Source organism: Octodon degus, unplaced genomic scaffold (genome assembly GCF_000260255.1).
Source record: "Octodon degus isolate 3935 unplaced genomic scaffold, OctDeg1.0 scaffold00171, whole genome shotgun sequence".
Classification (NCBI taxonomy): domain Eukaryota; kingdom Metazoa; phylum Chordata; class Mammalia; order Rodentia; family Octodontidae; genus Octodon; species Octodon degus.
Genome location: NW_004524747.1, coordinates 5,536,754 through 5,559,005, shown reverse-complemented (window position 1 = coordinate 5,559,005; position 22,252 = coordinate 5,536,754). Strand labels below are relative to the sequence as shown.

The 22,252-nt window shown below is 37.1% G+C and overlaps 1 pseudogene; it reads left to right on the top strand.

The window, feature by feature from the left end:
* LOC101593144 overlaps window positions 1-21,465 on the top strand; it is a 28,186-nt pseudogene extending 6,721 nt beyond the window's left edge.
* Window positions 21,466-22,252: the final 787 nt, after the last annotated feature.

Below are 22,252 nucleotides of genomic sequence, written 5' to 3'. Positions count from 1 at the left end.
ATAGATATATAGTTACATTCTCTTAATGAATAGAGGGATTTGTTCTAATGGTGTTTGTAAATAGGATATCATGTCCGCATCTTGTACAGCAATTTACCACTAGGAAGAGCGTATGCAATGTGTTAATTATTGAAACTGTCCTACCAATTTGGTTTGAAACTGTCTCCTTGTTATTTGTTTCTCAATAACATTATGGAAAAAAAGTAAAAAAAAAAAGCTGGACATAATTTGAATGTCCACAAATGGTAAAAGACAAATTGTAATATATATGATGAAACACCAATGAGAATGAACTATTTGTAATATGTTATGTACACGTACTGATTCCTTACAGTGAATGTATTAATTATGTACTGCAAATATGTACTAATAAAAATTTAAAAAAGAAAAAAAATTGAAGCTTTATCAGTCATCTTCCAGTAGCAGAGATGCCCACCACAGAAGCCCAGATGAAGTAAAAGGAAGCAACTGTCCACCCACTCAACATAAATCACTCTTAAAATATTTTGTATATCAGTGGGCCTGGAAAAATAAAATACTAGTTCCACCATCAGAGAATGGTGTAAGGGTTAAGAGAAAAATGCATTGTCTGATTTTGATTTTAGCAGTTGTCTTAGTTAATTTTCTCATTACTGCAATGAAATATACAAGACCCAAGGTTAAAGGAGGGAAGATTTATTGTACTTACAGTTTATAGAGGTTTCAGTTCCTAGTATCTGGCTCCAAGGCAGAGTGGCATGGCAGAGGGGCCTTACAGAGAAGAAACAATCCATGGCAGGGTGGCCAGTACTTCTCCCCATAGATGCATTCCTTTAACAATTTTTTATGCATCAACCTGAGGTAACAAAATTTGGCGATCTTGCACTTTAACCTACCAGGCATATTTTTCTGGTTTTTATCCTTGCTGCCTTGCCCATTCCTTTTCAGTCTCTGAATCACAGAGGCTTGTACTTAGGCTTAGAATCAGAGATATTAAAGTACAGAGTGCCGTTTTGTTTTATTTTTGTGGTACTGGGGATTGAACTAAGGATCTTGCATTTGCTAGGCAGGTGCTTAAGCCACTGAGCTATCTCCCCAGCCAGTGTTGTTTAGCGCTGTGATTTGCCAAAGAATTCTTCTGAATTACAGGAGAACTGCCCTTTTTGTATCTTTTGCGCTGTTTTTCAGTGTTTCTTTCTTTTTTTTTTTCAGTAGCATTACTGTTACCTGGGTCAGCATCCATACTGCTTATAGAAGAGAAAGAATCTTAGGTCTTTGTTTAAGTAAAGAGGCTCTGTTTTGTTTTCACTTTTATTTTAAAGAAAAGAAAAATAAGCAGTAAAAACAACCATGTAGGGCTGGCCAGATACCTCAGTGGACTAAGTGCCTGCTTAGGCAGGTGCAGGGATGAGGATTCAATCCCTGGCACACATGCCTTGTGGGCGCACCCCTGGTGTGCGCTGAAACAGCAACTGAGACTGGGCGTGGTGGCGCACACCTATAATCCCAGTGCTTGGGAGGCTGAAAACAGGAGAATTACTATGAGTCCCATCTGTGAGACCCTATAGACCCTATGCTAAAAAAAAGAAAAAGATGGTGTGAAATTTCAATACAAGATTGTAGGAGAGTAAAAATGGTATTGTATATTGTCTTCTCCAAATTAGTTGCTCATATTACAAGATATGGGCATGAAAAATTGATGAAACTGTATAGGTATAAACTTTGCTTTTCAGTGAACTCATAGTAATTAGTATAACGATTTTAACATATATATATATGATAGTTTTCATATTAAACTATAGAAATCATATATCCTATAGAAAACTATATGCTTGCTTTCTTTTCCTTTCCTTTTCTCCTTCCCCCATTACAGTTTCTCTTTCCTTTTGAGCAGCATTTTCCCATCTCACATTATCTATTTTACATTTTAAAACTTATTTACTCCTTTAGTTTCTCACACTACAGAGACAATATGATGTTTACACAAGTGAGTCTGATGTATTTCACTTGTAACTATGGTCTCAAGTTGCATCCATTTACCTATGAGAGTCTCTAGTTTGTCCTACTTTATGGCTATGTAGTACTCCAGTATATAAAAAGACCTCATCTTTCTTATGTGTTCCTCAGTTGATGGCTATTTGGGTTATTTCCAAGATTTAGCTATGACAAATTGTGCTTCTATAAAGATGGGTACTCATATATTGGAATAGTGTGATGTTTTCAATTCTTTTGGGAAGATACCTAGAAAGGAAAAAGCTGAGTTTAATGGGACCTCCAATCCTAGCTTCTTGAGGAATCTCCACAATGATTTTTGTAGTGGTTGTACCAGTCTGCACTCCCACCAGCAGTAGTGAAACATTCATTTTTTCCCACAATCCCTCCAGCATTTGTTATTGGTCCAGATGAGTCATTATTTCTGCAGTGAGATGGAATCTCAGTGTTGTTCTAATTCTCATTTCACAAATGACCAATGATATTGAACATTTTTCATATATTTGTTTGCCATTTGTATTTCTTCATCCGAGAAGTGTGTATTCATTGCAGATGCCCATTTTTTTGTTGGGTCTCGAATTTGGGGGTCTCCCTTTTTCAGGTTTTCCTTTTTGTTGCTGGGAATTGAACTCAGGACCTTGTGCTTGCCAGTCAATTCTTTATATGTTCTCATAGATGTCGTTTTGTCTGAGGGAAAATTGGCTAAAATTTTTTCCCCTTCGTGGGTTGTATTTTCACTTCGATAGTGATTTCTTTTGTTGTACAAAAGCTTTTTAATAACATGAAATCCAAGTTGTTGATTCTTTGAAGTATTTCCTGTGCAGTCTGGGTTTTTTCATGAACTCTGTGCGTATATCTTCACGATTTGTACCTACTTTCTCTCCCAGTAGATTTACTATTTCTGTTTTAATATTTAGATCTTTGGTCCATTTTGACTTTAGTTTAGTACATGGCATGGGGCTAGACATGGGTCTATTTAAATGGAATTGTAACTGACTTTTTTATTTAGCATAATCTAGGTCCATGTTGTAGCATGTGCTGAATTTCATTCTTTTTAAAGCTGATTAACACTCTACTATGTGGCTATACCATATTTTATTCATCCATTCATCAATTGATGGGCATTTTGGTTGTTTCTACTTTTTTACTATTTTTAACAACACTGCTATTAACATTTACATATGTTTTTGTGTGAAGAAATTTTCATTTCTCTTGGCACTATATGATGCTGTGTAATTGCTAGATTACATTTTATGGAGCTCTTAAGTGTTTTCCAAAGGACCTGCATAATTTACAATCCAATCAGCAATATATGAAGTTTCAGTTTGTCCACCTAACTGCTAGTACTTTTTTTATTTTTAAAGATTAATTTATTCCTTGTGAGCATTTTCTCCAGTTTTTGTATTAATTCGTTTATGAATATATACATACTACACTGATACCATAACAAGTAAAATTCTCTATAAGTGTCCTTGTTTTTTTTTTAAATGCGGACATAATATCCTATTTACAGACACCATTAGAACAAATCCCTCTATTCATTAAGAGAATGTAACTATATATCTATCCTAACCACTTTGAATACACAGATACAAAATGGACATTCATCTATATCCCCTTTTTTGTTAAGTTCCATCATTTAAATATTATAGGTGTGTAAACTCAGCAAAATATTCTAAAAGAGTCCAGTAGTCCATAATAGTACTGGGTCTTCTGCTTTACTGGCAATGTCAGAAATTATTGATCTGAGTCCCCTACAGTAGTACTTCTTTATTCTCTTTTTTGTTTTTGTATTTTAGGGAAGGGTCTACAGGGTGTTCAGAGTCTCACTACTAGATCGAACTCATAGTGACCTGCCTGTTTACAGCCTCCCAAGAACTGGGATTACAGGCACATGCTACCACACCCAGTCTCTAGTACTTCTTATCGGTCTCTTTTAAACATTAGCTATCCTATGAGAAATAATGTAATATGTTTCTGTGTTTTGATTTTGTACTTCCTTGATGGTTAATGAAGCTGGAATCCTCTAATGTGATTATTAGCTTTCTGCATATCTTCTCTGGAGCTATGTTTATTCAGATTCTTTAACTTTTTTAATTTTTATTTTTTATTATTACATGTTTACAGTACATAATGATTACATACCCCGTGAGAGTTTGTACCTGTGCATAACATATCTTAATTCTTTTTCCCTCCCCTTTCTTTTCCCTCTATCCCCCTTCATCTCTTGCTGCCATTCCAATTTACAGAAGATCTTTCTCCCTATTTCCTATTATCTTTTTATTTTGCTCTTCTTATTTTATGAGCTACTCATATAAGCGAAACCATGAAATATTTAAGTTTCTGTGTCTGATTTATTTCACTTCTCATTATGGTCTCAAGGTGCATGCATTTTTCCTATAAATGACTCAAGCTTTTCTCTCTTTATGGCAGAATAGTACTCCATTTTGAATATATCTTTTTTTTTCTTTTTGCAGAACCGGGGATCGAACTCAGGCCCTTGTGCTTGCCAGGGAAGCACTTATTCCACTGAACCATCTCCCCAGCCCCTAGTAATCCATTTTGTGTAAAAATCATCTGCTGATAAACATATAGGCCACTTCCAGGATTATGATGCTGTACACATGGATATGTATGTATCATTGTAATATATATTTAACTCTTTGGAAGAAACATAAGAGAGAATAGCTTGGTTGAATAGAATTTCGATTTTTAGTTTTTTGAAGAATCTCCATACTGAGTTCCATAGTGATTGCTAGTTTAATATTCCCACAAACAATATAGATTGGATCCATTCTCCCTGGAGTCTCGTAAGCATTTGGCACTATGTGATTTCTTGATGACGGTTATTCTTGCTGTAATATGATGAAATCTCAGTGTTTTAAGTTGTATTTCTCTAATGGCCAGAGATATTAAACATTTTTATGTATTTATTATTCACTTATACTTCTTCTGAAAAGTGCCTATGCATTTCAACTGTCTGTTTTTTGATTTGGACTTTTATTTGGGGTATCTAGTTATTCTGACCCCATATTGTAGGTATTAGTCCTCTATGTAAGGAATATCTAGTATAAGTTTTTCTTTTCCATTCTGGAAGTTTTCTCTTCACTTTGATGGTTGTTTTCCTCACTGTGCTGAAGCTTTTAATTTTTTTATGATCCCAATTATTTCTTCTTGATAGTGTTTCTTGTGCAATTGGGGTTCTTTATAGAAAGTCCTTGCCTAATCCTATCTCTTCAAGAATTTTATGTAATTTATTTTCCAACAGAGTATGTGTTTGTGCTTTAACATTAGATCTTTGATTCATTTTTATTTTGATTTAGTATATGGTGAGATATATGGCTCTAAATTCAATCTTCTGCATGAAGATATCCAATATTTCCAGAATCACTTATTAATGAAGCTATTTTCTCTTGCAGTGTATCTTTTTGTTTCCTTTGTCAAAGTTCAGATGGCTGAATGTGGGAGGGGTTGTTTCTGCATCCTCTGTTCCATTCCACTGACTTATATGTCTGTTTTTTTTCTAGTGCCATGCTGTTTTATTATGGTAGCTTGGTAATATAGCTTGAAGATCAGTCTTGTTTGCATCACTTTGCAGCTGTTGAATCCATTCTCCTGTTATTCTGTTATTTTAAAGATATCTCTGAATAAATATTCATGAACATGAGCCCTGTCTTTTACTTCTGACACTCTGGGCTCACATAGGTCACTTTGCTACCCATGTGTTCAATGTAATTTTTGTTCTCCTGTGTTTCTATTTGGTATCTTCACAGACTGTAATTCTTTGCTGAAGTGGTCTTTTATGTTTTGTATCATTTTATTTAGCTCAGTTAGCCTTTTATTAGTGTCTTCTGTAAGTTCTCTGAATGTTTTGTTATGTCTGTGTCTGTTTAGAAGTATCTCCTTTGAGCTTGTTGGGCACCTTACTGATATGGCTTCTTCTTCCACTACCATTTTGAACAATTCAGTTGTGTGGCTTTTGTTTTTCTTCTCTTGTACGCCTCAGGAATCATCTTTGGGAGACTTGGGAGCTTTTGGAGCTATTTTGTTGTCTATTCTCATATTTTATTGTTGATTTTTTTGGTGTGCTGATGTTTGCAGGTGAATTATAGTGGAAATGCCTTGTTAGTATGGAGATCTTTCTAGTTGGTGCCTGCTTTTCACTGACGCACTCTGAACGTGGCTAAGTAATGGCTTTTGCCTCTGTCACAGAATCCAACCAATTCCATTAATTTTGGAGAAGAAGATGCTGTGCAATTCACCTAGAACCTAGTTCTCTGACAATGGGCTGCTAGTATTATTAATGATACAAAGGCAATCCAGATATTAACATACAAAGAAAACCAGTTAGTAAAAACTATGCCACTTTGGCAATAGCAGTGAAGTCAGCCAAAATCATAGCATCAAAACCAAACTGGATATTGACATACCCTAAGAACCAGCACTATACTACTATTAGCCATAAAAAAGAGATCTATAATGATATTATAAGCACTAATATAAACTTTTTTATGTATTTAGTGCAGGGTCTACAGAGTCTACAGGATCTCACTACACAGATTGGACTCGTAGTGATCTTCCTGTTTTCAGCCTCCCAAGTGCTGGGATTGCAGGCACATGTAGCACACCCTCTGTGTCAGCGCACCCCAGGGGCAGGCTGGCATGGCATTCTGGGATCAAACCTCTGTCCCTGCGTCTGCCTAAGCAGGCACTTTAATACGGTGAGCTATCTGGCCAGCCCAACACTAGTATAAACTGGTGAAATGCAGTAAATGTCTACTAAATGTAACAACTATACCTCTACTAACAATAGAACAATATTCAGCAATAATATCATACTCATAAAGTTTAAGAGTTATATGAGTAAAGGTAGATGAGATGGAGAAATGGAAAATGAAAACAGGTAAAAATTGAAAAATTAATAAAAATGAATAGTAGGAGAAAAATAGGTAAAAAATCCTTTTGTAGAGGAAATAAACTTCTTAGTATTAGATAGAAGTAGAACAGTAGACAGGAGAGAACAAACAAGAAAAAGATAAATAAAAACAAAACAAAGAGAAAAAGGGAAAAAATAATGGAAAATAGAGTAGTGGTGAGAAGAGAAAAGGAGAAAAGGACTCCAAGCTCCCCTCCAAAAATGCAGAAAAAAAATTAAATTGAGTCCAATAAATAAATGCATAACTTTCTCTATAGCTTTGAATGAGTGATTTCTTTCCAAGATCTGCTTTCCTAGAATCCAGGAAATCATGATTCTCCACATAGCTTTACTATTTGCTCCAGATGCCCCTCTGTTCATACACTCCAGGCTATGGTAACAGCTCAAGCTGAGTTGTGACTTTGCTCACATTTTAGTAATCAGGCCATTGGTATAGGGGTTGGGAAAGAATTCAAAAAGGTGGCTGGACTTAATGCCAGCAGTTTCAGATCCAGCCACCTCTGAAATCCACACTAAGCCTGGTATCTTATGCCAGCGGGTGGGGCCTATGTCCATCCCAGCCTGAGTTTAAACTTTTCAGACTCTATGGCTATCTCCCATGGCTGTCTCCCATAGCTGTGCTTCATCTAGTCAATGTAGCAAGGTAAAAGTTAAAACCTTGAGTTTGAATTATTTATTATACTGTTGATACGACAAATGTAACTCCCAACATGCTAGATATCAGGTGTACCAAATTTGTGTCCCCTGAAATTGAAGAACTGCTTCCAATTTATAACAGAGACTAAGAGTATGAAAGGTTTATTGAGAAAAGGAAGGAAAGTTTTATTTAGCTCACAGTTACTGGAGGTTTCAGTCCATACTCCGCTGGTTCTAAGGCAGAGTGGAACACGGCAGAGAGCAACCTTTCATGGTGGTGAAAAAGAGCAGAAAGTAAAGGGAGTGGCAGGAGCTCAGGCAGCTAGCTAGCCTCTCTTCCTTCCTTACATTGTAATGCAAATTACCTGCCCCAGGGCAGGTGCAGCATCCACACCCATAATAATCACAAATTCCAGAAGCTGCCCCACGATTGCATGAGGCTTTGGGAGGACACTATACACAAACCATAGCACTATCTTTTCTTCTTTATCTCATCTTCATTGTTTAATCCTTAAGTTCCGTTTCTCTCTGTTTTACTATATCTATTGTAACTTTCAGGTTTTATTTATTCTTTCAGGTTCTTACACTAGGGAGACAATACGATATTTACACATGTGGGTCTGATTTATTTCACTTATGAGTATAGCCTCTAGTTGTATCCACTTACCTATAAAGGCTTTGAGTCTGTCTTTCTTTATAGCTGAGTAGTACTCCATTGTGTAAAAATATCCCTTCTTTTTCATCCATTCCTCAATTAATGGGCATTTTGGTTGTTTCCAAGATTTGGCTGTAAACATGGGTGCATATATGTCACTATGGCATGATGTTTTAGTTCTTTTGGGAAAATAACCAGAAGGAGAATAGCCAGATTGAATAGATTTCCAGTCCTAGTTTTTTGAGGAGTCTCCACACTGATTTCTATAGTGCTTGTACCAGTCTGCATTCCCACCAGCAGTGGAGAAGGGTTCCTTTCCCCCCATAGCCTCTCCAACATTTGTTATTAGTTGACTTCTTTATGATAGCCATTCTTCCATATGTGAGATGGTATCTCAGTGTTGTTTTAATTTCTCCCTTTTGTTGATGGTGTACTTTGAAGCATAAAAGTTTTATAATTTAATAAAGTCCCATTTATCTCTTTTTTTGTCTTTCCTGGCTTGTATTTTTGGCATAGCATCTCAGTACCACTGTTTAACTGAAAGTCACAAAAATATACTCCTGTTTTCTTATTTGAGTTTTAGAGTATTGTCTCTCAAATTTACGTCTATTGGGGTTGGGGAGATGGATCAGTAGAATTAACCGCTTGCCTGAGTTCAATCCCTGGTTCCAAAAAAAAATTATGTCTATTATCCATCTTGAGTTATTTTTGTAATATACTGTGAGAAATAAGTTACAAAATTAACTTGCCCTATTTCTGAATTTTAGGAGTTTTCTACCCCCATTGAGCTGGTAGCCTCTTATTTATGCCTTACTGATTCCTACTGTGCACAATGGACTACTACCACTAATTATTATTATTATTATTTGTGCAGAATCTCACTACGCAGATCATATCAGACTTGTAGTGATCCTCCTGTTTTCAGCCTCCCGAGTGCTGGGATTATAGGTATTCCCGGACTCCATCACTGGCTCAGCGTGCTGAGGAGGTCGCGCTGGCATGGCATGTGGTGCTAGGGATCAAACCCTGTCCCCTGCACTTGCCTAAGGAAGCTCATAGTCCACTGAGCTATCTCGCTGGCCCTTGGCACTAATTATTTTGAAAATTTACTTTGTGAAAGTATGACTGCATTGTAATTGTCTTGGATTTTGTTGCAGTGAAGTATAGTGTGATCTAGAGGAAAAGAAGAAAACCCTTGAACTCGGTGGTACAGTACATTTTTCCTAGTTGGAAGTGAAATGACAAGTACGGTTAACTACTGCCACCTGCTATTAGGACAATTTAGATAATTGGTAACCCCAAAAGTTAGTTTCCATCCTTAACAGATTTAAATATATCAGAGGTCGGGTAGGTGTCAGCAACAAATGGAAGATATTGGTTAAGAACTATTTTGAATTATCTAGCGCCAGGCCATGTAAAGTCAACAGCAACTCCATATCTCCATATAATTATTGTCACCCAAAGAATACTGGACCTCTACAGCTAGATATTTAGGGACTTTTTTTGTTTTCAACAAGAAAATCCAGAAATCCCGATTCTTTTTTTTTTGGCTCCGAATGCCTTCAGGGCAGGTTTGGCTGGCTTAAGTTTTGGAGATCGAACCACAGGAAACTGAGCCTGACTGCTTTGTTGAAGCAGCCACTTAAAGAACTGAGCTAAGGGGCAGGCCCCCGAAATCCCGATTCTTAAAGGTGAACTTTCCCAGTTTTTAACTGACAGATAGCAAAATTTGTCTTTGGAACAATAGTTTACAACTTTTCCGTTGTCTGAAACAGTGCCAAGAAATGCTTTTGATAAATACAGAAATAAAAATCAAAAGCAATTTACTCTGAGGCACTTCAGTTGACATGAGCACTTGCCCAAGTTCAGTCTTTCTGGTTTAGTTTTCAATCTGAAGACTTTCTGGAGGGAAAGGACTAAATGTCCTGCATTTGTATATCCCCATCAGTGAGTACATTCCCCAAATAGAGTAGGTATTCAACCAGTACAAGATAGGTGAATAGGTTTGTGCTTTGGTGCTCATGATACACCATTGTGTGATCTGGGATAAATTGATTAGGTTTTCTGTCCTTTTTCTCATCTGTAAAATGTGAGTTATGGGTCTCCACTTTTTGAAAGTAAACTTTATTCAAAGGTTACTTATTAGTGGATAATAATAGCCTACATAAAGGAATATTTTCATTCTTCACGGAGTTTCTAAGCATACACTGAGTTACCTACAGCCCAGAGACTCAGATAATCTTATGTAATATTAAAAAAGATGATGAAAGCAACTGGCATGTCACGACAAGCAGCCTGTATTCAGAAGACCAGAATGACAGGCACTCCAAGCATGAGCCTACTATTACAGATTGCCATCTTCAGTGCAGTTGCTTAGTTCACAGGTGTCAGTATATATAGTTAGTCAGGGTGAAAATCCTTCCAATTAACTGCTAGATTAAAAAATCTTCTGGAGATTCTCAGGATCATTGCCTTGCCCATCTTCTACATATAACTATATGGCTTGTCACTGTCATGTTTACTAGCTCTTCTCCTTTCCCTCTCTTCATTGTCTAGTCCTCAAGTTCTTGCTTTCCTTTTAATTGTATTATACTTTCTGTTTGTATTTCTTTTGAGTTCTTATACTAGGGAAACTATATGATATTTACATGTGTGTCTGGTTTATTTCACTTGCTTAAAAAGGAAGGGGCTGGTGAATGAAGGCAGGAGACAGGAAAAGGAGTGTTGCGGGACTCTCCTGAAAAAATGTTGTATATGGTTAGATTTCGGGACTTATGTGTAAACATATATAATTCTTTATTCCTATTTTTAAATTTTTTGTCATATTCTGTAGGGACTTAAAGTTTAACATATCAATACTTTGTGAAAAATACCTCTTCCATGTCATACCTAAGGTGTTTGATATTTAGACAGATAGTGAGGTTAAGCTTAACAGCCTACATTGTATGGTAATAACAATAAGCTCCTCTTCTGGAGGGTTAACAATCTAAGTTTGCAGACGAAAAATTAGAGAAAGAGGAGGACCGCAAGGAAAGCCAACATTTTGGCCCTAGCCTTCCAAGGTCAATTAAGACTCAGGACATATGAGAACTTGTACTGTAACGTCATGTAACTCAGTAGTGTCCCAAATTTTCTGATCAAGGAGATTATGGGACCAAAGAGGAAAGTGATCAATGATGTAGAGTGTTCCTAAGGAGAGTCACATGGAGAGAAAGCATTCTCTCAGACTTTCACAGAGAGCACATTGGCCAAGCAGTGGCTGTGACTCATCTACATGGCTGACAATGACAAAAGGATCTACAATCTGAGGTACAGGGTCTCATGATAAAGCCTGAGGGGATTTGACTGACCTTAGGAGATCCAAAAGCTATAATTCTTGTTACAAAAATCTTGATTTATCTTGGTCTTAGCCGTCCAGCAGAAAAGTATAAAAACGAAGTATAAGAAGTAAAGTCATGGTGTTATGTTGAGCTGTAGGGGACTCAGGTCAACAACTTCTGTTTTTTTGTTTTGTTTTGTTTTGCTTTGTTTTGTTTTGTTTTTTTGGTGGAACCGGGGATTAACAACTTTTGACATTGCCAGTCAAGTGGAAGACCCAATAGTATTATGGACTACTGAACTATTTTGGAATATTTTACTGAGTTCACACATGTATAATATTTAAATGATGGAACTAAACAAAAAAAGGGGATATAGATGAATATCCTATTTGTATCTGTGTATTCAAAATGGTTAGGATAGATATATAGCTCATTCTCTTAATTCAAGGAATAGAGGGATTTGTTCTAATAGTGTCTGTAAATAGGATATCATTTCTGCATCTTGTGCAACAAACAACCACTAGGAAGACAGTATGCAATGTGTTAATTATTGGAACTGTCCTACCAATTTGATTTGAAACTGTCTCATTGATATTTATTTCTCAATAAAATTATGGAAAAAACATAAAAAGATGATGAAAATCTACCTCAGAACACTTTGACAGATTGAGAATGCACCTATTTCAACTTGAGCATGAGTTAAATTGGATGATTAAGCTTAAATCCACTATTGTTTTCATTCACTATTCAAAACCCTCTACCTAATTAATTCTATGAAATATGAATATTTAAAATCTTTATAGTGCCCTAAGTTATGGTAATTGTGAGGGTGAAGTGCCAAGACAGAAATATTAATGATTTTATAGTGAAAAGCAGTTTTCTAATATTTCTTGATCATAGCACTCATCCATAAAATACAAATACTCAGGCTCCACTCTCGATATTGTGATTCAGTAGATATAGGCAGATAGAATTCAGTTGCACAAAGCACTGAGGTGTTCATATGATCAGCTAATTTTGGAAAACATCAATGTTTGGAAAACATTGTTTGAAAACAAATGTTTGAAAATATCAAAGTTTCTAATCTTGAGCCTAGATAATTGCTCACAACATAAATTTGAATAAATTTGACAAAAACTTGTCTGAGTTTCCACAACTATAAAAATGAGTTATCAGATTTAGCTTTTATTGCTAGATTTAAAGAATCTTTCAATGTCTAAAAAATATATAGTATGTTTAAAACTATATATCTGAAAAAAGAATATTATATTCATTCCTCATCCCTTTTGTTCCTACTATTTCAAAAGGCCCATATCTCTTAAAAAGATAGAACCACTTCAACCAGATATCTTATTACTGAATCGTAGCCTATGAAGAAAATTATTTACCTTTTAAATCTTTCATTTTGTTAGTATGTTATACGATGTAGGAATTTTAATGGTGTTTCAAGTGTAAATATGTTAAATGCAAACAGTGAAAACAATCCCTGCACCGGTCTTGCCCCTGGGCATGCTGAGCTGGTGGCCGAGGCTGGGTGTGGTGGTGCACACCTGTAATCCCAGCACTGGGGAGGCTGAAAACAGGAGGATTGCTGTGAGTCCATGCTACATAGTGAGACCCCGAACAAAATACATAAAAAATAAATAAAAATAAAGAACAACAAAAAAACCTGAAAACAAATCAGTGTTTAAAACCAGTTTTAAAAATGTTTTATCTTTTAATATATTAAGAATTTTCAAAATAACTGAAGGGCTGGGCATCATTTCAATTCTTAGAGACCCTATCTTCATTTATGCAAGAATCTTCCTTCCTCTTGCCCATGTCTTTGGCATTTTGCTCATCCCTGAGACACAATAGCCAACATCCACAATTTAAAGAGAGGTTTACTTTGGTTCATGGCTACAGTCCATGGTCAACTGAATCCAAGGACGAAAACAGCATGGCAGATTTGCCATAGCAGAAAATCTTCTCATGTCATTGAGGCCGGGAAGCAGACAAAGAATTGAGAAGCTGGGGAAGAAAATGTACTCAAGTTTCCAGCATTCTAGGATTTCTTTAGCCAGCAACTTCAGATCTTTTTGGAGTCCTCTAGACCAATGCCAAAGGCTTCAAAACCCTACGGTCACAGTATGTCATGGCAATAACCTCACTTCTCTAGTACCAAGATATTGTTCCAAGGCAGGACAGGTTTAATGAAAGGGTCTGGTGAAAGAAAGCTACTCACATTTGTGATGGCCAGGAAAGCAGAGAGAGAAGGAAGGAACCAGGGAGCAGGACATATCCTTTCGGGTGATGACCCCAGTGATCTGCCCCTTCTGACCAGCCTCACCTCCAAATATCAGTTCAGCTACATTGACACCACTATTTAACCACCTTGCAAATGTCCAGTCTATAAGTGCATGGGGGTGTTTGGGGACAGTATTGGAAAAACCATAACGTGTCTAATTATTCCTCTAATGCTCTTTGTACATTACTTCTGCCCCACGAGGCTCCTTTTATATTATTTATTGTATTATCTCCTTTTTTCAAGTAATCTTCTTCCTCTCAACTGCACTAACTGCGAGTTTTCCAAGCTTTCAGTCATAGTCCATGTTTACAAACTTGAATGCTCATAGGAGCCAGGAAGTAGACATAAATCATCTAATGTTTGTTGGTGCCTTCTAACTAGGTGTCCTAGCATCATACAACATATTGAAATTTTTAATTGAACCAGTTATCCATCTATTTTTTGCTGGGAACTGTGTGGACCTCAATGTGCCTGAGAAAATGATGATGGGATGAGAAAAATAGACAAAAGACAAAATCTGACATCAGTTGTCATTCTCCCTCTTGATGGGAGAAGAACAGAGGAACCACAGTAGGGATGTTTATTTATATGTTTGACAAAGTATCATGAGACACAGGGTTGACTGGCAACTAATGACTGGAATTTTCTTAGGCAAAATGTTTTTCTGAGGATCAAATTATTTCCAACTTTAGCCACTCATTATATCTGCTTTTCTGTTTTTTTTTTTTTTTGTAAGTGATGAGTGGTCAGATGAGGTTGGAGAACCTGTGTTTGGAGGATTCTGTAAGACCTTCTCATTCTTGAATCCTTTTTTAAAAAAATATTTATGTATGTATGTATTTATTTATTTATTTATTTATTTAGTGTGTGTGTGGCCAGCTCAGCCCACCAGGGGGCGGGGCTAGTTGGCATGTGGTGCTGGGGATTGAACCGTGGTCCCTGTGCTTTGCTTAGCTTAGCTTGTTCTAAGTAGGTGCTTTAGACCACTGAGCCATCTCACCAGCCCTTGAATCCTTTTTATTCTGAGTGAACTTACTGGTTTAGGCCAAAGATTTCCAGTCAAAAGATTTTTGGTACCTGTATACAGCAAGTTATCCCTGTACAGTCCAATAACCCATAACAATAGTCAGTTACCAGTATAGCTGGCAATTGTCAGAAGTTGTTACTGATTTCAACCTTTTATAGCGAGCATATTACTATAGCATTACTGTCCCACCTAGTGGTTATATTTTTCTGTTGGTTATTTAAGACCAAGTTAAGGTGGACCTGTAAGAATTAATTCTTTGGCATCTATCAAGGTCAGTTAAGTTTCCTCAGGAATTAACTTCAAACCAAGTATAGCACCCCTTAGTTCTCTTGACAGTGTCAGCGTTGTGGATGAGTCATGGACATTGCTTGATAAAATTGCCCTCTGACTTTTTTATCTCCTGGCGACTCTCTTTAGATACACTATACATTGTAGAATCACTTTGCTCTGTGATTCCATAATCTTGATCAGAAAATCAGGGACTCAGCCAAGTTATAGCATGTCACAGCAGAGGTTTGCTTATTCCCTGGGCCCTCACTAACCTTGGAAAGCTAGGGCCAAAAAGCTGACTAGCCCCTTAGCCCATCTATCCTTCTAATTTTTGGTCTCCAAACCTCAGTTTTTGAACATTCAGAAGAGAAAATTAATGTCATTACATTGTAATGGAGGCAGTAAGCTTAATATTACTATCTTTTCTAAATAGCAAATACCTTAGAACACAAAATGGATATGTTACTTTCGAAAAACCATGGATATTCTAATATCTAAATCCCTATACAATGTTAACTTAGACTAACTAGTAACCCTGGTGGAAGCATGCTTTTATGTTTATAACCCAAATTATATTATAAACAAATGATCCAAAAAGGAAAAAGGAAAAGAGAAACATTGTTGAGCTCAAATAAAAAAGGAACTGCTGTTTATGGAATGGATAAACAAATAAGAAGTACACAGAATAAAAACTAAACATTTTTACAAAATCAGAGTGTACTCATAGTTTTGACCAAATTAAATTATAGTAACTCTTATAATTTTAGAAATTTATAATTTTAAATAGACTAGTCATGTTCTGTTACTTGTTAATTAGCAGAGATCTCTCAGAATTTGGAAGGAATAAATCTTTCATCTATAATGGATATACATTTTTATATTTTATTTTTCTTAAGAATACTGTTAACTCTTCCTTATTTTTTAGATCCTAAAGTCATTGAAGACACTGACAAAGGATCTACAAACTGTGGTACAGGGTTTCAGGATAAATCCTGAGGGGATTTGACTGACCTTGTCAAATACAAAAGTTACATTTCTTATTATATAGGTCTTGCTTTATCTTGGTCTTAACCATCCAGCAGAAAAGTATAAAAACAATATATAAAAAGTAAACCCATATTAATATGCTGAGCTATAAAAGGTTCAAGTCAACAACTTCTGACATTGTCAGTCCTATGGATAACCCTCTACTATTATGGACTACTAGAATATATTGAACAGTTAACTTGATCAAATGAAGTGGTAGAATTTTTGCAGAATTCATGCACCTAAAACATTTGAATGACAATGGAATACGCATCTCTGATAAAACTAAACAAAAAAGGGAATACAAATGAAGGACCATTTAGTGTCTGTATATACAAAATAGTTAGGATAGATACACAGCTACTTTCTCTTAATTCAATGAATAGAAAGATTTGTTCTAAAGGTGTTTGTGGACAGAATATCATGTCTGCATCTTGTACTATGAATAACCACTAAGAAGACAGCAATATGCAATGTATTAATTATTGAAACTGTCCTACTAAGCAGTTTTGAAACTGTCTTATTGCTATTTGTTTCTGAATAAAATTATTAAAAAATAAAGAAAAAAAGAATACTGTTAACTTTTAGCTCAGTTGTCTCTATATAACCCTATCACCTATTTCTGGGTAAATTTCTTCAGTAGGCATCAGATCAAATCTACCCTCATCCTTGTATATTGGTTGTAAAGCAATCTTTGAGGTATCACTGTGACAGGACTGCACACCAGCTCCCTGAAAGGTAGAACCAACCACTTTTCCAGTTCTGAGTTCATGATACAGCCAGACAGTGTGTTCTAGCAAAACACAAACATATCCTTGATCCCAAATTAACTTTTTGTTTCCTTTACCTGATTGAATAGTTTTTCTGTTGTACTTTCATCTTTTGTAGGATTTTAAAAAATAATAGTATATACTGCCAAGTGAAGTGGGAGGGATTGATTCTCCCTTTTGTTTTTGTAATTGAATTTTGATCATATGGTAAGAAACCTGTATCCCCTATTTTGGCCATCACATAGCTTCCTTTCCCCTGAGATGACCCACCTGTGAAAACAGAAGCAATGTGAGTTAATTTGTCTGAAGTGTAGTAAAAATCAATAACACCAGGGAAGTTAACAATGTAGATTCCCGAGAGGATGGAAATTTTCATAAGCATTGTTGTTGAACTGAAGGAAAAGGAACAACAAGAGTTTACACCTTATGACCAAAGTCATTAAAAAGGACCCAAAGACTGCCAAAGGACCCAGTGGGCATATGCTGAGTTAGGCAAGGCCAATTAATATTACCAAGTGAAATTATCATTATTCACAGCTGACATGATACTCTACATAGAAGACCCCAACAATTCCACCAAAGTACTTGTAGATTTAATGACCAAATTTAATAGCATAACAGATACAAGGTCAACACTCATAATCAGTATCATTCCTATACAAAAACAACAAACTCACTGAGGGAGAAACTAGGAACACCACACCTTTCAAAATAGCATAAAAAAGAAATACTTAAACATCAACCTAAGAAAAGAGGCAAAAAATTTGCACATTGAAAATTCCAGTACTTGGAAAAAAGATTGAGGGTTTCAGAAAATGGAAAGATATATCTTGCTTGTAGATAGAAAATACCAACATTGTGGAAATGGCCATACACCCAAAATTGTTAGAGATTGGGATTCCAATCAAAATACCATTAGCATGCATCACAGAACTAGAGAAAAATACTTGTAAAATTCAATTGGAACTAGAAGAGACCTAGAATAACAAAATCAATTCTGGGCAACAAAAGCAAGTCAAGGGGCATCATAGTCCCTGATCTGAAATTATACTACAAAGCTACTGTGATAAAATCTGCATGGTACTGGCAAAAAGAAAACAGACCTGAGGTTTAGTGGAACAGATTAGAAGATGTGGACACAACTGCAAACACACTCAGCCACCTTATCTTTAACAAAGGGGCCTAACATGTTCCCTGGAAGAAAGACCTTTTTTAATAAATGGTGCTGAAAAACTGGCTTTCCACATGCCATAGACTAAAACCAGACTGATTCATCATGCACTAGAAACTAAAGTCACAAGGGATCAAAGACCTAAATATTAATATTTAAACACTAAATCTATGGGAAAAGAATGTAGGTAGAAATTTTGAAGACATGGAGGTAGTCAGAGAGTTCATGAAAACAACCAAACTGCATGGGAAATAATTTAAAGAATCAACAAATAGGATCTCATCGTATTAAGGCTTGGGCACATCAAAAGAAATCACCCAAACCAGAGAAAAGGCAACCCAGAATGTGGGAAAAGATTTTAACCAACTGATCCTCAAGCAAAGGACTTCCATCTAGAACATATAAAGAACTGAAAATATCAGGCTCTTCCGAATTCTAAGACTCAATCCAAAAATGAGCATCTAAAATGAATGCACACTTCTTAGATGAAGAAGTACAAATGGCAAGTAAACCTATGAAAAAAAAAGTTCAACATCATCCAAGAAGTGCAAATTAAAACATCACTAAGATTCTATCTCACCACAGAAAGAATGGCTGTCATCAAGAAGTCAATCAATAACAAATGCTGTAGAGGCTGTAGGGAAAGAGGAACCCTTCTCCAATGTTGGTAGGAGTATAGACTGGTGCAACCACTGTGGAAATCAGTATGGAGTTTCCTTAGAAAACTAGGATTAAAGGTCTCATTTGAATCAGCTATTCCCGTGCTGGGCATTTTCCAAAACAATTGAAAACATCATACCATAGCTGTAAATGTGCACCCACATTTATAGTAGCACAGTTTATCACAGTTAAATCTTGGAAAGAACCCCCAAATGTCCATCAACTGAGGAATGGATAAAATGATGTGGCATTTTTATACACAACTATTACTAAGCTATAAAGAAAGAAAAACCCAAGGCTTGTATAGGTAAGTGGATACAAGTGGAGACCATACTCATAAGTGAAATAAATTAGACATACATGTGTAAAGATCTAGTGTCTCCACCTATAATATTCAATAACGGAACTTAGAAAAAATGGGGTATGCCTATGAACATCCATTTTGTATCTGTGTATTCAAAGTGGTTGGGATAGATATATAGTTGCATTCTCTTAATGAATAGAATGATTTGTTCTAATGGTGTTTGTAAATAGGATCACAAGTCTGCATCTTGTATAGCAATTAACCACTAAGAAGAATATATGCAGTGTGTTATTTGTTGAAACTGTACTTCCGATTTGATTTGAAACTGTCTCATTGCTATCTGTTTATCAATAAAACTTTGAAAAAAAAAAGATCTAGTGTCTCCCTCATGTGAAAACCTGGAATATCAAATGAAATCCAAAGTGTTCAATAGAAATTGTGAAAGGGTAAGAAACTCCTCAAAAAAGGAAAGAACAACTGGGATATGGGAAAGGAGGAATATATATATATATATATATATATATCTCCTAAGATAATTGTACTGCTAATGTCTACTAGTGCGTTGAAAAGAACAGTGATTATTTTTGATCAATCTTACATGCCTGTATCTGGTAATCTGAGCAACTACTTTGAAGATAATATGTAATGTAATAACCATTGTTAATTTCCTATTTTGTTTTGAAATTCTTGATCACTTTTATTGTATTTCATTCTCTGTAAAATAAAAAAAAAACTCAGCAAGACCACTAAGGTGTCAAGTATGCACTGTAAGCAATATGCGTGTATACAGTGTGCTATTGTCATGTGTGCAGACTGCCTGCCTTAGGAATGAGCATTGAAGTAAAGATATTCTTTTGTAAAATGCTGTTGGTATTTTCACTGTAGTTCATATAAGAATTTGTGGTATTCTGTTTTAGACTTTGTACACCAAAATTGGTTGATGTTCAAAACTTTGATGCTTTTTATAAACATTCAATAAATGTTAAAATTCAATACTTTATTTTTGTGATTTTTTTCCTATGAAATACTCATGGTTTAACATAAAAATTATAAAATTAAAATTAATAACTTATCAATAGAAATATTCTAAAGAATAAATGTGGGTCAGACAGACCCATGTTTCTGCATGTTGAGGATGGATAAGGCTACAACACCTCAATACCGCCACACTGGAGATCAAACTTCTAGCACATGAACCTGTGGAAGACAAACTATCTGAATGGTAAAAGGCTCATGCGCAATAGTTTTTTTGTTTTAAAGATTATAATAGGAGACTAAGACATCAACTTAGAGAATTGTGTGCCTCTTTTCTCCATCCAAAATGTTATACTGTGTTTGCATGGAAAGTAGGGTTGGTTTAAAGAAGAGCCCAAGGAATTCCATTAGATCTCTTTATTTTAATTAAAATAATAGTTGATGATATAGCATTCATATTCAATATTTTTTGAAATATTATATGCACTTAGGCTTATGGAGAATGGTTATGTTGAGAAAAGACATTTGACCTGGGATTTATGGGGACTGATTGGTGAAAAGGTACAGACAGCATGGGTGAGCGCCTTACAAGGGTACAATATGAATGAAAGGCAATGCCATCAGGCATAGGCACACAATTGTTTTCAGAAAATGAGGGCGCTTAAGAGATGAATCTAATAGGAGATTTGTCTCCAGTTATTTCCTCAGGGCAGGGATCACAAGCTAGTTGAAGGTACCAGAGAGCCACAGGAAACCAACTAAGTGTGCATCTAGGCACAATTGGAAGACTGAATCCTGTACTAGCAACTATCTCAAGAATCTCAAGTAATGTTGAGGTACTCTCGAATGGTAACAGGAGAATAAAAAGCCTTGAATCTTGAGCTACAGGAGTGGGTCTTTTCTCTTAGATTGAGATGAGAATTTCATGAGCAGTAGCCACATGCAGGATCTACTAATGTGTTATGATCATGGATCATTTGTAACAATGTTAATCCCTTGACAAAAATGAGAAGATTCAGCTCTGGTAAATAAGGTAGGTGCAAGGCAGTTACCGGAAATGAGGCTGTGGCTGTCTCTGCCCAAAGGCACAGGCCCCAGGCTGCAGAAGGGCTGAATGGGAAAGCCCTGTTTGATGGTCCATTGTTTCTGTGCCTACTAATAGGCTAGGGGAGGGGAAGGAGGACGGAGACTGGGCTAGACACCGGGCGTGGAAGAAGAACAAACCAGCTAGGGAACTCTCCACACTGGGGGTAGCAGTCCGCTATGTCGGGTCCCCAGCTCCAAGAAAGGGGCTTGAAGAGGAGGCGCGGGCCCCGCCCCCTCCCCTGGCGGGCGCGGGCGCGGGCGCGAGACGCTGCGCGGCTGCAGCGGCGGGAGCGAGCAGCAGCTGTCAGGCCACCGAGGCCCAAGCTGCACTTGCTGCCCCACTGAGGACAAGGCGGCAGCAGGAGCGGTGACGGTGTCGCTGGAGGGCCGCTTGCTGCTCTCAGAGCTGATCTGCCTGGCACCTGCAGCCCTCTCCTTTCTCCTTCCCATTGTGTTGGGTAAGGTGCCGGTGCGTGGGCAGGAAAGAGGGCTAGGACTGGCCGACCCGGGAATCCAGGAGGTGGGGGCCTGTGGGAAGAGGGAGAACGGCGGTCTAGGTGATCCCCGGGGCCACTCGCACCTTGGGAAAGGAGTCTGAGAGCTGTTAAGGTTGGAGTTGGGGGTAGGTGACGGTGGAGGGGGGCGTTGCTGAGTAATGTGGAGCGGCTGCCAAAGCCTGGCGGAGAGGTACTGGGCTCCGTGGGGAGCGGGCGTGGCTCACTGCGCATGCGCCACAGCTGGCTCACTCAAAGAGCTAGGGGTGAAGTGAAAGACCTGGGTCTAAGGTAGTTGTGATTCTGCATGACATCTCACTCTGTAAATTCTCAATGCTAACATTTCCCCTATCGTAGAGATGTTAGCATCCCTGGTCTGAGGAAGCTTCGTGTGTGTGTGTGTGTGTGTGTGTGTGTGTGTGTGTGTGTCGTGGATCAAACTCCGGACCTTGCGCTTGCCAGGCAGGCGCTATGCCGCTGAGCTATATCTCCAGCCCTGAGGAAGCTTCTTTTATGTCATCAAAATCTTATCTGTCACCAGACTGTGTACTTGGAAATAAGTGGCCTAGGGACAGTGCCAAAGTGCCTTGTAGTATGTCTTTAGGCTTATAATCCCTGAGTTGTCATAGAGTAAAAAGGTTCAACGTGAAATTACACATTGGAC